Here is a 14,892-nt window from a genome sequence, read left to right on the forward strand (position 1 = left end):
GGGCGGATCATGAGGTCAGGAGATTGAGACCATCCTGGCTAACACGGTGAAACCCCGTCTCTACTAAAAATACAAAAAACTAGCCAGGTGAGGTGGCGGCGCCTGTAGTCCCAGCTACTCGGGAGGCTGAGGCAGGAGAATGGCGTGAACCCGGGAGGCGGAGCTTGCAGTGAGCTGAGATCTGGCCACTGCACTCCAGCCTGGGTGACAGAGCGAGACTCCGTCTCAAAAAAAAAAAAAAAGAAAAAAAGAAAAAAGAAAAAAACATTGGCTTAAGGTTCACAGAGCAAACCTTACCTTTGTTTAATGTTTTTCCCTGGCAATTCCTGACTATCCCTTTTTGATTCAACAAATAATAGTGTTTAGATCTAAGTTCTCTGCCTTTGGGATGTAAGTTTTCACCTGAGAGTCATGTCTTCGGAAGTGAAAATTTAGGGTTGCCTAGCGATCTGAGTTGTTTAGGGTAATGGAACAGATAAGAGACTGATAGTCTAAAGGGGGGGGAATTATTTTCACTAGCAAATGAAAAATCTTATAACACTATAAGATCTGCTTCTGTTAGTGCATCTGCATGTCTTTACTTTTATGTATTATGTATATATAATATTTCACTACCAAAGTATATGAAAGACCTCTAATTAACCAGCTTAAAGAAAACTCAAGTGCTTAAATCAAATATTTTATCAGACAAATAGAAACTCAAAAGTCTTTTAGTTCATGACTTGGGTAAATCTTTGGTAAATAAAGATTAGTTTATTGGTTTAATGAAAGGAGCTGTGTCTTATCATCATTCATTTAACTCTAGGGTTTCACAGGCTGTAGAAATGATTAACAAAGAAATAACCTGAGATGATGGCTAGCTTTGTTTAATGAACTATTCAAGCAGAATAACTGTTAAGAATGAATAAATTAGGGCCGGGTACAGTGGCTCACACTTGTAATCCCATCACTTCGGGAGGCAGAGGCAGGTGAATCACTTGAGGTCAGGAATTCGAGACCAGCCGGGCCACTACAGTGAAACCCCATCTCTACTAAAAATACAAAAATTAGCTGGGCATGGTGGCACACGCCTGTAGTCCCAGCTACCCGGGAGGCTGAGGTGGGAGGATCACTTGAACCCAGGAGGCAGACGCTGCAGTGAGCTGAGATCAAGCCACTGCACTCTAGCCTGGGTGACAGAGTAAGGCTGCGTCTCAAAAATAAATAAATAAATAAATAAATAAATTAGATGAATGTAAATGAGATATTTATAAACAAACTTTTCACAGTTTCACAAACCTTTTTCAAAAATTTAATCTTAAAGCCATGTTATGTTAATTAATAGATAATCATAAAATAGCTATGTCATTTATAGGATACAGAAAAGTTAAATATATTTAGGTCTGTTATAAACAAAAATTGAAGAAATACTAAGAAACTGTTTTCATGTGGTATAAAACAGTTCAAAATTACTTCCTGGGTTTTTCACTGGAAATTCGAGTTAGTGAGAGTTAAAATTGTAGTTAATATACGTAATTAAAACTATTAGGTGTAAGAAACAATTTTATGGCCAGGCGTGGTGGCTCAAGCCTGTAATCCCAGCACTTTGGGAGGCCGAGACGGGCGGATCACGAAGTCAGGAGATCGAGACCATCCTGGCTAACACGGTGAAACCCCGTCTCTACTAAAAATACAAAAAACTAGCTGGGCGAGGTGGCGGGCGCCTGTAGTCCCAGCTACTCGGGTGGCTGAGGCAGGAGAATGGCGGGAACCTGGGAGGCAGAGCTTGCAGTGAGCTGAGATCTGGCCACTGCGCTCCAGCCTGGGCGACAGAGCGAGACTCCATCTCAAAAAAAAAAGAAACAATTTTATATACAGAGCGTATTTTAAAAGATGTAAGGAGAGTTGAAAAGAGAAAGTAATTGTTTTTCCCTTTTACACAAGAGATTTTTGCATGGTCAAAATGATAAGGGGGAAAGGAAATTAAGTTTTTCTCTTAAGGTAAAATGCCAGTATAAAAAAGAAAGGTAGGTTGCAGTGAGCTGAGACTGCCACTGTACTCCAGCCTGGACTACAGAGGGAGACTCAGCCAAAAAAAAAAAATTCACATCGGGCGTGGTGGCTCACGCCTGTAATCCCAGCACTTTGGGAGGCCAAGGTGGGTGGATCACGAGGTCAGGAGTTCAAGACCAGCCTGACCAACATGGTGAAACCCTGTCTCTACTAAAAATACAAAAATTAGCTGGGCATGGTAGCGTGTGTCTGTAATCCCAGCTACTCAGGAGGCTGAGGCAAAAGAACTGCTTGAACCGGGACCCGGAAGGCAGACGTTGCAGTGAGCCGAGATCATGCCACTGCACTCTCCAGCCTGGGCTACAGAGGTAGACTCGCTGCCCACCCCCCCCGCGCAAAAAAAAAAAAAAAAAAAAAAGAGGTATAGGTCAAAACCGGCTTAAGCAAGTTGTAGAACACTTGCGGAAGATTAATCTTGTGAAAAAAATATTGTGTATAATCAAGCTGGCTAAATTAGAAGAGAATTATTTAATTTTGCTAAAATTGAACATTAATATACAACATACACTAATACAGGGCCAGAGACTGGGTCCCTGTGTCAGAACAGCAGACTTTTCCTGGAGCACTGGTCTGCTCTTTAATAAAAAATTTTAAGTTGTCGTAAAAAGTTTATGGAAATTTTATCTCGCATGTTCCAAGCTGATGGAGATTTGATGGACAGTTTTATTAAAATAGCTTTATATTTAGGAGGCTGAGATGGAAGGATCACTCGAGCCCAGGAGTTTGAGGCTGCAGTGAGCTATGATCACACCACTACACTCCAGCCTGGGCAACAGAGCAGACCCTGTCTCCAGAAAAAAAATAAATAAAGGCTCTAGCACTGATAATATACTGATGCAAAGGTAAAATTTATTTTTGTCTTTTGAACAAGATGTTCATATAATATTAATGATGATAACAAAAGACTTTTGTTCACCTTTTGAATAAGCTGCAAAACAAGAAAAAGATTCTATTGATCTCATGCTGTCTTTGTCAGGTCTTTTGATTGTTTAGAAAACTGAGTATCAAAAAAGAGTAAAGGTTTTTGCATTTTTGGCCGGGTGCGGTGGCTCACACCTGTAATCCCAGCACTCTGGGAGGCCAAGGCCGGGGGTGGGGGCGGGATCACGAGGTCAGGCGATCGAGACCATCCTGGCTAACACGGTGAAACCCCATCTCTACTAAAAATACAAAAAATTAGCCAGGCGTGGTGGCGGGCGCCTGTAGTCCCAGCTACTTAGGAGGCTGAGGCAGGAGAATGGCGTGAACCCGGAAGGCGGAGGTTGCAGTGAGTGGAGATAGCACTACTGCATTCCAGCCTGGGCGACAGAGTGAGACTCCGCCTCAAAAAGAAAAAAAAAAGGTTTTTGCTTTCTGAAATCTTTCAATTATCTGGCTAAATAACTAGTATTTTACAGCAACCTGTGATCCTATTTTGAACAAGAATTTTAAACCTTTAATGTTTTACATATTTCCCAAAACCAACTTTCAAATTCTAAAATTAAGTCTTTTCCAAAAGGAACCCCCTGGAAGTCCGAGAGAGACCTATTAGGCTTAATTCGTATGTTAAAATTGTATGTGAAGCTTTGTCAAATAAGAAATGGTGTTTAACTTTGGGTTATATTTGTGTGCATGTTATTAATATGTGTTCCAAAATTACATGAGATTTCTGAAACCCTGATATGTCTTGATATGTCAGACATAATTGTGGTTAATTATGTTAAATTGTTGTATGCCACAAAAATAACGAAATTTCTTGTAAATTGTGTCTTTAACTGTAGCTACTCTTAAGTCTTTTGGCATCCACAGATAACTATTGTTCTACTTTGACTCCTCTCAAAAAGCAGTTTACACTTGGCTACGGTCAAAATTTTGCTTTTTCTTCAAGCGAATTCATGGAAAACAATTCTTTTTTTTTTTAAGAGACAAGGTCTGGGCTGGTGGCGGTGGCTCACGCCTGTAATCCCATCACTTTGGGAGGCCAAAGCAGGCAGATCACCTGAGGTCGGGAGTTCGAGACCAGCCTGACCAACACGGAGAAACCCCATTTCTACTAAAAATACAAAATTAGCCAGGCGTGGTGGCGCATGCCTGTAATCCCAGATACTTGGGAGGCCGCAGCAGGAGAATCACTTGAACCTGGGAGGTAGAGGTTGCGGTGAGCTGAGATCATGCCATGGCACTCCAGCCTAGGCAACAAGAGTGAAACTGTCTCAAAAAAATAAAGAAAGAAAGAGACAAGGTCTCGCTGTGCTGTGCAGGCTAGAGTGCAGGCACCTTCTAACTCACTACAACCTCCAACTCCTGCACTTCAGTGGTCCTCCCACCTCAGCCCCACTAGAAGCACACGCCACCACACCTGGCTATTTTTTCAATTTTTTGTAGAGATGGGTGTGTTGCTATGTTGGCCAGGCTGGTCTTGAACTCAAGGCCTCAAGCAATCCTCCCTTCTTGGCCTCCTAAAGTGCTGAGATTATAGCCACGAGCCACTATGCCTGGTGGTAAGTACTCTTGAATACAAGTTCCTGATAATTTTGGAGATCACATCATTGGACTAAGTAAAAATTTTCAGAACTCTAATAAACTGTTGGGTTCATGAAGACTGCTAACTCTGTATATCAAGCAGAATAAAACTTAATTACATGGGACTGAAATTACAGATGACTGAAATCATTTTTACGACATTTTGTTTGAAACATTGCTGATTTTTTTCTTTTCATGTTTTGTTTTCCCAAGTCAAGGAAGCTTTTTCCCTCATTTATAGCTTGTAGCAAATGGGTAAAACATAACTTTACGAGCAAAACTGAAACATTTGCCTTTCTACCTAAACGCGTAAACTAGTCATGAGTATCCTTATTTTATGACAGTCTAATTATATGTGTTTTAAGCTCAATAAAAACCGGTTTATTGTAACAGGACACAATTGAAGACACTGGCTATTCTACCGACGCTCTTGACTGGAACCGTGTATTTTGAAATATAAGCAGACTGGTTTAAAGAACTGAGGTTAAGGCCGGGCGCGGTGGCTCAAGCCTGTACTCCCAGCACTTTGGGAGGCCGAGACGGGTGGATCACGAGGTCAGGAGATCGAGACCATCCTGGCTAACACGGTGAAACCCCGTCTCTACTAAAAAGTACAAAAAACTAGCCGGGCGAGGTGGCGGGCGCCTGTAGTCCCAGCTACTCGGGAGGCTGAGGCAGGAGAAGGGCGTAAACCCAGGAGGCGGAGCTTGCAGTGAGCTGAGATCCGGCCACTGCACTCCAGCCTGGGCGACAGAGCAAGACTCCGTCTCAAAAAAAAAAAAAAAGAACTGAGGTTGACTATGTAGAGCCAATAAAAAGCCTGTTGGAAAGACTAGCCTGGTACCTTGTTTACACGGCTCCTTTACAAGGTTCCTGATGTATAGCAAGTAAAAGAATCTTACTTTCTGACATGCCCAGGAACCTCAAGATATTTTGTGACCTCAAGAAGAGAGGAAGTCACCCAATTCATGTAAGTATTACCAGCATAGTCCTTGGCTTGGCTTCCTAGCCTTGAGGGTTTATAGTTGAATCCAAAATTCCTTATGAAAGTTCCAGCAAAGATAACTTAAAGAAACTATAGGCCGGGCGCGGTGGCTCAAGCCTGTAATCCCAGCACTTTGGGAGGCCGAGACGGGCGGATCACGAGGTCAGGAGATCGAGACCATCCTGGCTAACACGGTGAAACCCCGTCTCTACTAAAAATACAAAAAACTAGCCGGGCGAGGTGGCGGGCGCCTGTAGTCCCAGCTACTCCGGAGGCTGAGGCAGGAGAATGGCGTAAAACCCGGGAGGCGGAGCTTGCAGTGAGCTGAGATCCGGCCACTGCACTCCAGCCCGGGCGAAAGAGCAAGACTCCGTCTCAAAAAAAAAAAAAAAAAAAAAGAAACTATATGGCCAATCATTATTCTTGTTGTATTTTACGCAAATAATCAGCTCAAGCACAATACTAAAACTTATTTTGCAAGTAAGCTGGTCCTCCTAAGATTTATATCTTTGGTAAAAATGGTGACTAGAGAGAGGAAAAATTATGCTTCCCAAGAAAACTACAGTATCCATGTTATTAGATTCCAGCCTTGACCACTGTGTGTGTGTGTTTGAGTTTTTATTGTTTTCCTACAATTTGGACTGAATCCCCAATGTAATAGGATTTTTACTATGTATCTTATTGTTTTACCTCTAAGAAAACCAAAAGCATGAAATTCAAAGACTACAGAAGATTTAACAAGCAATGATAGTTACACAAATCAGTGACTTGACTGAGGACTAAGAATGAACCTTCCCAGCACCGTCATACATCATTCCATCATAAAAATCCACTTGTAACTGCTGCTAATCAGAATGTGTATACATACACACACACACACATATATACATATATACATATACATATATTCAGAGCAATTTGGTCTATGCTCCTGGGTTGCAATCATCAAGCTTTGCCCAAATAAACTCTTTACCCAGCTTCTTCATTTTAGTTCAACACTAACATCACAAAGAAAGTTTCAAACAGGCCAGGGATGATGGTACATGCCTGTAATTCCAGTGCTTTTGAAGACCAAGGCAAGAGGATTGCTTGAGCCCAGGAGTTTGAGACCAGCCTGTGCAACAAGACAAAAACCCATCTCTACAAAAAAAATACAAAAATTAGCCAGGTGTGGTGGCACATGCCTATAGTCCCAGCTACTTGGGAGGCTGAGGAGGGAGGACCACTTGAGACTGGGAGGTTAAGGCCGCAATAAGCCAAGATCACGCCACTGCACTCCAGCCTGGGCAACAGAGTGAGACCGTCTCAAAAAAAAAAAAGAGAAAAAAAAGTTTCAGACAAACTATAAGAATCAGCCATTGAAAAATTGCCATCGGTTCCAATGATTCTGAATTACTGTTCAGAAAGGTAGTTAACTTTTCTCAATCTTGTAGCGTAAGACATCTCTAGCTTCAAAGATAACCACGATGAAAATTACTATTAATACTTTCTGTTTAACAGTAATTATTAAACTATTAAATATTTAAACAATTAAGTTATTAAACTATTAAATACAGGGCCTGTATCGCTGATGCTGAACTATGACGTGTGGCTTAAGCCCCCAAATATATCATGTTATTTGGATCCAAAGTGCTGCACAGAACGCTGACCCTTTCTAAGAGTTGGGTATTACTTGCAACAGGCTTATAAGCAAGAAGCTAGAAAGATCCCATTTTCTGTTCTTCCTGTATTGGATGATGTAAAGCAAACTGTCACCAAGACTCAGTTTCCCAAACAGTAAAACAAGTGTTCTGTCTGAAGAATAAATGGGGAAAAAAGGGGGGGGCTTTCAATCCTCTGAATCACAAGTCCAATACATTGTTGAGGGTGGGAGTTGTTGCAATTTGCAGTAGCTTCTTAGAGTGTAAGAAAGCTATGTGAAAGATCCTGACACACACCACAGTTGCCTGAGGACCAGTAAACCAAAGGCCAGGAGAGTTCACAGCAAGTCACATTATCTCTAGTGTGAGTTCCTCTACACAAAGGTGACAGGTATGGACACAGGTGTTGAAGTTGGATCCGAGCCTGCACACAGACTCCTGTGTTTACAGCGTGGACGTTAAAATGAACAACTCTCTCTGAATGCTTTAGGAAGAAAACCATTTAATTTACAGGAGTTTGTCTTAGACTATTTCTCAAAGATGAACTGTAAGCTGCAGTCTGATTACATGATACAAACTGGAGCTTGTTAACTAGAACGTCAATTAGCACCTCCCTATTTGGATTAAGGATTTAATGGATTATCTAAAATGACAAAACACTTAATTTTCCTGAAGTAAATATATTTCAATCTTTTAAAAAGCACAGTCTAATAACTGCTTTAAAAATCTACCTCAAAAAGTTAAAACACTTAAATTATCTAACACATATATCTAACATAACAATGCTTTCACCAATTTCTTTTGATATACTACAGCGCAGGGTACGCCTTAATAGCGACCACAGTGAACTCTGCAATTACAGCGCAAAGGGATGCTGGACTTAGAGAGGAGACTCGTTACAGTCCTACTTCTGTCACCAACTAGCCAGCTGTATCTCTAATTAATTTTTACCTCATGGGCTTCAGTTTCTGAGTCTGTAGAGATCTAAAATCCTAAGACTGCAACTGCAATATTACACTGTTTTTCTGACAGTTATTTTCACAAACCAGTTACAAAATCTCAGTTGACAAAATAACGTAGAACAAAACTCAAAGTCTCAGAATATAAACGTCCTACTTTGAAAGTACTATTTAATTCACACCTAACATATGAATTAAGAATTAATCAGGCCAGGCACAGTGGCTCAGGCCTGTAATCCCAGCACTTTAGGAGGCCAAGGCAGGCAGATCACTTGGGGCCAGAAGTTGGAGACCAGCCTGGCCAATACGGAGAAACCCTGTCTCTACTAAAACTATAAAAATAAGCTGGGCATGGTGGTGTGCCTGTAGTCCTGGCTACTCTGGAGGTTGAAGCACGAGAATCACTTTAACCCAGGAGGTGACGACTGCAGTGAGCCCAGATACAGCCACTGCACTTCAGCCTGGGGGAGAGAGTGAGACTCTGTTTCCAAAAAAAAAAAAGAATTAAAAAGAATTAAAGGTTCCTTCAGTCTTGTAACTCCAGACTGATAACAATGGAACCGATAAAAAGAAAATATTCCATGCAACTGGGTTAAGGCTGATTAAATGTTAAGTTCACTATTATTATTAAACATTTCATAAATATATGCTTTACAATAAATTTACCTAACCACACGTCCCAACATCAAATTGAAAACTGGAAGTTAAGGGTCAGGCACGGTGGCTCACGCCTGGAATCTCAGCACTTTGGGAGGCCAAGGCAGGTGGATCACCTGAGGACGGGAGATCGAGACCAGCCTGACCAACATGGAGAAACCCTGTCTTTACTAAGAATACAAAACTAGGATAGCCCAGCAGCGGCGGCGGTGGCTGCTGCAGAGCGACCACACTGCAGGCCATGGCAGGGCACGGCAAGATGGAGGTGAGGGGGGTATTGGCACCCACGGTGACCGTTTTCATCAGCAGCTCCCTTAACACCTTCCGCTGAGAGAAGCGGTACAGCTGCAGCCTCACCATTGCTGAGTTCAAGTGTAAACTGGAGTTGCTGGTGGGCAGCCCTGCTTCCTGCATGGAACTGGAGCTGTATGGAGTTGACGACAAGTTCTACAGCAAGCTGGATCAAGAGGATGCGCTGCTGGGCTCCTACCCTGTAGATGACGGCTCCCGCATCCACCTCATTGACCACGGCGGCGCCCGCCTTGGTGAGTATGAGGACGTGTCCCGGGTGGAGAAGTACACGATCTCACAAGAAGCCTGCGACCAGAGGCAAGACACGGTCCGCTTCAGTCCGCTTCTTCCTGAAGCGCAGCAAGGTTGGCCGCTACAACGAGGAGGAGCGGGCTCAGCAGGAGGCCGAGGCCGCCCAGCGCCTCGCCAAGGAGAAGGCCGAGGCCAGCTCCATCCCCATGGGCAGCCGCTGTGAGGTGCGGGTGGCGGGGCACTCCCCGCTGGGGTACCGTCATGTATGTAGGTCTCACAGATGTCAAGCCTGTACTGGATTGGTGTCTGCTGTGATGAGCCACGGGGAAAAAACGATGGCAGTGTGAATGGGAAACGCTACTTCGAACGCCAGGCCAAGTATGGCGCCTTTGTCAAGCCAGCAGTCGTGACCGTGGGGGGCTTCCCGGAGGAGGACTACGGGTTGGATGAGATAGGACACCCAAGGAATTCCACTGCTCCAGCTCCTAACTCGGCCACTGACTGCCCCTCCTGTGTGTGCCCATGGCCCTTTTCTCCTGACCCCACTTTAATTTTATTCATTTTTTCCTCTGCCATTGATTTTTGACACTCGTGCATTAAATTCACTAGAAACCCAGAAAAAAAAAAAAAACGAAACTAGCTGGGTGTAGGGGCACATGCCTGTAATTCCAGCTACTCAGGAGGCCAGGACAGGAGAATCGCTTGAACCTAGGAGGCAGAGGTTGCAGTGAGCCAAGACTGCACCACTGCACTCCAGCCTGGGCAACAAGAGTGAAACTCCAGCTCCAAAAAAAAAAAAAAGAAACAAGAAACTGGAAGTTAATGATCCAGCATTTATTTGCCTTACTCATATAATTATCTAATATAATTGGTGGCCATATAATGATTTTGGGAAAACATCTCATCTTTAGCTATTTATGTTGAGCTGCAACTTCATGTGATTTCATGAAAAACCTCTTCTCAATAACAGAATAAAACTACCACCTCTTTCTTTCCCATAAGGTTGGCAGGGGGAGGTGGCGGAGGGGGGGACTACCACAATGACCAACACACTTTCAAAATTCTGAACTTATAGGAAATAGTATGCCAAGAGTCTGTGTGGCCTTGCCTGCCTGAAGATAATAAAACTTGTGGTCACTCAGAATCCCAAGGCACACTGCAAAAGTTTACTCTTCACTGGAATTTCGCCAGGTCATGGAGATTTTTAAGTGCCTCAATGCTTCTACAGTTTATTTGGCAGTTCTACGTCCCACTTCCAGTTCTTTCAGGTTTAGGTTTAACTCTCCTTACTGAGCCCTAAAGAATGATTTCAGCAGAAGAGATTCAATTCATCAGTGTAAACAAAAAAATGGGAAAGTTGTGAAAAACTGAAAGTCATGTGCACAAACAGCAACACTGGTAATACTGCTTCCCATATTCATTCTTTGGTCTTCACTGACAGTGTGAAGAAGCAACTACTGCTGATTCATCAGTTACTCATCTTCACAACAGTCAGTACTCCAAGTCAGCGGCACCCAACCTTTTTTGATACCAGGGACTGACTGGTTTCATGCAAGGCAATTTTTCCACAGACAGAGCGGAGGGGTCAGGGGGTGCGGGGTGGTGAGGAGGATGCTTTCAGGATGAAACTGCTCCACCTCAGATCATCAGGCATTAGATTCTCATAAGGAGCATGCGACCTAGATCCCTTGCATGTGCAGTGCACAACAGGATTTGCACTCCTATGAGAATCTAGTCAACTGTTCATCTGAGAGGAGGTGAGCTCAGGCAGTAATGCTCACTCACCGGGCTGCTCACTCACCTGCTGCTTGCTGCTCACTCACCCTGCTGCTCACCTCCTGCTGTACAGCCCAGTTCCTAACAGGCTATGACGGCTATGGGTCCACAGACTGGGAGTTAGCGACCCCTGCTCCAAGTGACCCACTGAAAGGTAATCTGAACTAGCAATCTAGCCTGGTAACAACTGTCACTGGAGCAAGGCACAGGGGCTCACACTCACATTCCCAGCAACTTGGGAGGCTGAGGTTGGAGGATCACTTGAGGCCAGGAGATTGAGGCCAGCCTGAGTAACATGGCAAGACCTCATGTCTCAAAAAATTATTATTTAAATAGCCAGGAGGATCACTGGAGCTCAGAAATTGGAGGCTGCAGTGAGCAATGGTCATGCCATTCACTCCACTCCTGCAGCCTGGGCAACAGAGTGAGACCTCATCTCTTAAATAAATAAATATCAAGTATCACTGGAGGTTTGAATATCAACCACAGAGGAATATGGAACATAGAACTTAAAATCATGCCAGGCAGACCGGGCGCAGTGGCTCACGCCTGTAATCCCAGCACTTTGGGAGGCCAAGGCAGGCAGATCACTTGAGATCAGGAGATCAAGACCACCCTGGCTAACATGGTAAAACCCCGTCTCTACTAAAAATGCAAAGAAATTAGCCAGGTGTGGTGGCGGGCACCTGCGGTCCCAGCTACTCAGGAGGGTGAGGCAGGAGAATGGCGTGAACCCAGGAGGCAGAGCTTCCAGTGAACGGAGACTGTGCCACTGCACTCCAGCCTGGGCGACACAGAGAGACTTGGCCTCAAAAAAAAAAACCAAATCATGCCAAACAAAAGTTCACCATAAAAGACTTTCACAGTAAGCTACCATATTTACAGTACTCAAGAAACACTAAACGTCAACCAGTGTTCTATCAATGGTTTGAATGTTTTTAACCCCCTAAAAGCACAAGAGACAATGCTTTCATCCTTTCAAATGTCTAGATTTTTAGAAGGTAATATCCCACAGGGACTTCAAGTCTACTTTTAAAGTCAGGACTGAATGGTTAACGCAATGAACTGGAAATCCATTGGGGTTTCCCAGCACAGATTTGAATCAACTACGGCGTCTTTTCGTTTGCAAAGGTGATTCACTGACCCCTCCTACAGACAGAGAGCCTGGCATTACTTCTCAGGAAGAAGTGAGACTGCTCCCCAACCGGACTAAACTTTCCTTCTTTTTTTTTTTTTTTTTTTTTGAGACGGAGTCTCGCTCTGTCACCCAGGCTGGAGTGCAGTGGCCAGATCTCAGCTCACTGCAAGCTCCGCCTCCCGGGTTCACGCCATTCTCCCGCCTCAGCCTCCCGAGTAGCTGGGACTACAGGCGCCGCCACCTCGCCCGGCTAGTTTTTTGTATTTTTAGTAGAGACGGGGTTTCACCGTGTTAGCCAGGATGGTCTCGATCTCCTGACCTCGTGATCCGCCCGTCTCGGCCTCCCAAAGTGCTGGGATTACAGGCTTGAGCCACCGCGCCCGGCTAAACTTTCCTTCTTTACAGACCCAGTAAAAAAAACAAACAAAAAAAAAATTGTACATGCCTCCCAAAGGTTACTGGTTTTCTCTGACTGATAAGGCAAAAATTACACAGACGATAATCTCAGCAATGAAATACAAGTATGTAATCAACAAAGAGAAAGAAAAAGAATGTTCAGAAAAGCATGAAGCCTTTAAAGAAAATTTTAAAGGACTTGGTATTTTTAAAAAGAGAATGTTTAACATGTTAACAGATAATAATCACTGAAGCAATTTGTAAATCTATACCAAATTGATCACTAAGTTTTTATCTCTGTATTTTGAGCACTGACAAAAAAAAAAAAGCTCTCTGAAATGTGAAAACAAAATGTTCTCATTTTTCAGAGGCATTCCTAAAAAAGGAATGTTAATAAGTTTGAAATTATCTGAAATAATATATTTTAAACAACTGGCAAATATTAGCAAATTTAAGACATATTTTCTAAACAATTTTTAAAGCATTTTTAAGCCAGGTGCAATGGCTCACATCTGTAAGCCCAACACTCTGGGACTGCTTGAACCCAGGAATTCGAGACCTGCCACCTCTACAAAAAAAAAAAAATTTTTTTAAATTAGCCAGGTGTGGTGACATGCACCCATGGGTCCCAGCTACTCGGGAGGCTGAGGTGGCAAGATCGCTCAAGCCCAGGTCGAGGCTGCAGAGAGCTATGAGCATGCCACCGGACTCTAGCCTGGGTGACACAAACTGTCTCAAAAAAATAAATAAAATATTTTTAAACATACACGATTATATGTAATACAAATTAAAGGGATTTTAAGGAAGCTGGCTGGTCTCATTTAGACTGGGGCTTGGCCTTTTCAACTATGAAGATGTATGAAGGTGTACACAAGAAGAAAGAGGTTCCCTACCTTGCCGCTTAATAACACCCACCATATGACCACTTCCTGCTTCCACACCACTCTCTACAAAGCAGAATCATTTAAAAAAGACAATTCTATGATATAAAACCCTTCAACTGCTTCCCATTGGTCTTATCATAAAGGGCAAAATAATCAACCTATATGGGACCTCCCAAGCTCTGTAAAATAAAACTCTCCACCTGCTTCCCAGTCGTGTTCTCTTTCTTCAGCCTTGTTCACACTAGTTCCTTCAAAGCACTCTGCACCTTCCCACCTGGGGCACTACACAGGTAATTCTCTCTGCTGACTTCTCACTCCATTACCATCCCTCCAATCTCAGTGCCACCATCACGTCCTCAAGGAAGCCTCCTGATACCTCCCTCCAAAGCCGGATCTTAGTGCACTGCACTTTCCTATTGGATTATGTGATTGTCCACCTGTCTCAACGGACAGCAAACTCCAAGAGATGGCAATCTATCCCTGTTGTTGATACTGGGATTTACTCATCAACTATTTAGTGCAAGCTACATACCAGATACTGTTCTAAGGCCTAGGTTCATACTGAGGAGCAAAATATAAATCTTGATCTCATTAGAGTTTACATTCAAGTATGAGAAGACGGGCCATACATAAAATAAGTAAATTATATGGCATGTTATAGTGTCATAAATACTATGAAGAATAATACATCAAGGAGCGGAGACATGGAGAGTGCAGGGCAGGATACACCCTAACACACATGACTGTTGTAGCAGACTATCCAAAGAAGCATGGAGCTGAGAGCCAGTCACTTCCAAAGGCCAGTCTCTAAGGCTTTACATAGAACAATGCACTTTCCTATTCCTGCTGGATGACGGGCCTTACAGAAAACTCCTGTTGCCTTTCATCTTTGCATCCCTAGTGTTCAACCGGTCAGAACACTTGCCACAGGAAGAAAATCAACCCTTTTCTTACCTCTCAGTGGCCCTCCTTTATTCCAGGCCCTGTAGCAAGACTTAACAGAAAATTAAAAATGGAAAAACCTCTACTAAGGTTTAAAAGATACATTTTCAATATTGCAATTGTTTTATTTTGGGTTAACATGATGTTTTTACTTTAAAGCAAAATAAAGGTAAGAAATTCTATGGCTGTCAAAAAGGGGGAGTTTATTTTATTTATTTATTTATTTATTTTTGAGACAGAGCCTCACTCTGTCGCCCAGGCTGGAGTGCAGTGGCGTGATCTCAGGTCACTGCAACCTCTGCCTCCTGGGTTCAAGCAATTCTCCCACCTCAGCCTCCCAAGTAGCTGGGATTACGAGCACACACCACCACGCCTGGCTAATTTTTGTATTTTTAGTAGAGATGGGGTTTCACCATGT

The 14,892-nt window shown here is 43.3% G+C and overlaps 1 protein-coding gene and 1 pseudogene across 3 annotated transcripts in view; one reads left to right on the forward strand and one right to left on the reverse strand.

Moving 5' to 3' along the window:
• Positions 1–14,892, reverse strand: part of LARP4B (La ribonucleoprotein 4B) — a 127,636-nt gene that overhangs the window by 106,344 nt on the left and 6,400 nt on the right. The window lies entirely within an intron of this gene.
• Positions 9,055–9,953, forward strand: LOC117082623 (annotated as a pseudogene). The gene has a single exon (XR_004436712.1). The product of XR_004436712.1 is annotated as a tubulin-folding cofactor B-like (transcript).

This window comes from Trachypithecus francoisi, unplaced genomic scaffold (assembly GCF_009764315.1).
Source record: "Trachypithecus francoisi isolate TF-2019V2 unplaced genomic scaffold, Tfra_2.0 Lachesis_group9, whole genome shotgun sequence".
In the NCBI taxonomy this organism is placed as follows: domain Eukaryota; kingdom Metazoa; phylum Chordata; class Mammalia; order Primates; family Cercopithecidae; genus Trachypithecus; species Trachypithecus francoisi.